Below are 2,407 nucleotides of genomic sequence, written 5' to 3'. Positions count from 1 at the left end.
AATTTCCCTATTCTTCTCTACGTATTTTTACATATTCATTTCTTAGTTTGGTGTATATTTTCTATTTCTCTTTTTTTCCACCTTTTCCATGCTTTATCTCTTCTGTATTTTGCCTCACTGCACTTTTTATTATACCATGATTTAATATATACCTTTTCCTGTTTTTGTCTAGGTACATACTTATCCACTTCCTTCCAAATTGTCCATTTCTCTTCCACCTTTGTTTCTTCATTATTATTATTATTGTTTTCAATTTGCTTCTCGAAAGAATTTCCTAAGTTTCTCAAAATCGGTTTTGTTGTACATTAATCTTCCTTTTCTGTGTTTTTCGTTAATTTCTATATTTGTTTCTTCATTTAGTTATAGTTTTTAATTGTATGTGATCACTTTTTCCAATTGGTGTCTTGTATTTGATTTTATCCACAATTTCGGGTTCTGATGTGAATATCAAATACAATCTTGAAGGTTCATTGTTATTTCTATATCTGTTTTTTTTTTTTTTTAACCAATTACGTCAATGTGTAATCAATGGTCATTTCCAGTAATATGTTTCCCCAGTGATCTTCTCCACCTTTCACAGTTATTTCTTCCCAACATATATCTTTCGAGTTATAATACCCATAATTACCAGATTATCTTCTTTCTTTAGTGTTTTATTTTGCGTTTTTCTTGTGTCTTCCGGCATTTTGGAGTGTTCACTTTCATTCCATGCGTGAGTTTTAGGTGGGACATGAATCACTGCATACTTTCTATTTTTCATAACTCTATCCTCAACTCTTATCATAATCAACTCCATATTGTTCTCTCCTTCTGTGATTTTTGTCACATTTAGGCCTTTCTTAGTTAACAACATCAATCCTCCGCCTACGTTGTTGCTCTACTTCTGTAACAACAATTATATAATCCTTGGCCTATACTATTTGGTGGTAATGATCCTTTTATTTTTATTTTTTTCACAATCCCCATTATATCTATTTTTCTTGTTCCAAATAGTCATTCAATATATCTGTTCCTGATATCAATTCGTCTATGTTGGTATATGTTACCTTTAATTTATTTTTCCTTTTCTTCCTTTTCTTCTTCCTCCTGCATTTCCTTTTCCCTTATGTGCCATTTCCTCAGTCTCAAGTCTATCACTCTCCAAAAAAAAAAAACTCCTTTCTTTCGTTTTCTGTTCTTTTTTCGTTCTTTTCCTTAGCTTCCTCTTTAAGTGCTTTTCCTTTTTTTTTCCTCATCACCCAGTTCCTTTTTATCCATAGATTTTTGTAGTTTTTAGTTTTTGCTAGTTTACCAACGTTTGTTAATATTTCTTCTGCTATTCTCTGTGAAATTTTAATTTGAGAGGTCTATTCTTTTCTTCAGAATATTTGCCCATCCTATAGATCTCTTCTATTGCCTTTAAAGTGTGTGTGTGTGTGCGTGCGTGTGTGTGTGTGTGTGTGTGTGTGTGTGCGTGTGTGTGTGTGTGTGTGTGTGTGTGTGTGTGTGTGTGTGTGTGTGTGTGTATTCACCTCGGATCTGCTGCAGCCTCTGTTCGAGACAGCCAGACACCACCCTACGGCAGTGAGCTCAGAGCTCATTATTTGCCGATCTCTGGGTAGGTCTGAGACCACTCACACACCACACACCGGGACAGCAAGGTCACAACTCCTTGACTAACATCCCGTACCTACTCACTGCTAGGTGAACAGGGGCTACACGTGATAGGAGACAAACCCAACTTATCTCCGCCCGGCCGGGGAATCGAACCCCGGTTCTCCGGCTTGTGAGGCCAGTGCCTTACCAATCCGCCACCGAGCCGTGTGTGTGTATGTACGTGTGTGTGTGTGTGTGTATGTGTGTGTGTGTGTGTGTGTGTGTGTGTGTGTGTATGTGTGTATGTGTGTGTGTGCTTGTATACTTCTATCCACACAGACACATTTTTGGGTTAGATACATGAATTTGTCACACTTATAGGGTAACCATTGGTGACCATTTCGGGATATGAAGGCAGGTTTTCTGAGTCCTCTGGTGGCCATAGCAGGAACTAACATCTTCCCATGTGGCTGACGTCACAGAAATTAATTAGATGGTCTTAAATACTTAATTTTTTAAATTTAGGAATATGAAACTTGGCATGTTTCTAAAATATTCAATAAGAACTGTATGTCGATAATAAAAAAGGGAATCAGAGCCCCCTTATGACCAAAATTGTAAAAAAAAAAATTATGTTGTAACCTCTGAATACAATTGTGAAAGTATCAATTTTTTTTTTTTTTCATTTTTTCGGTATAAAAACTAAAATTTTCCACCACAATGGAACAAATATTTGATATACAATTTTCTTGAAAAAGTATTTATCTGAATATACTCAATAAACACATTCATTCCAATAAATAAACAGGTCGAATTACAGTGATCATCTTTA

This window comes from Oratosquilla oratoria, chromosome 15, assembly GCF_046742065.1.
Source record: "Oratosquilla oratoria isolate Oo_2021 chromosome 15, ASM4674206v1, whole genome shotgun sequence".
NCBI classification, from domain to species: Eukaryota; Metazoa; Arthropoda; class Malacostraca; order Stomatopoda; family Squillidae; genus Oratosquilla; species Oratosquilla oratoria.
This window is presented reverse-complemented; position numbering follows the sequence as displayed.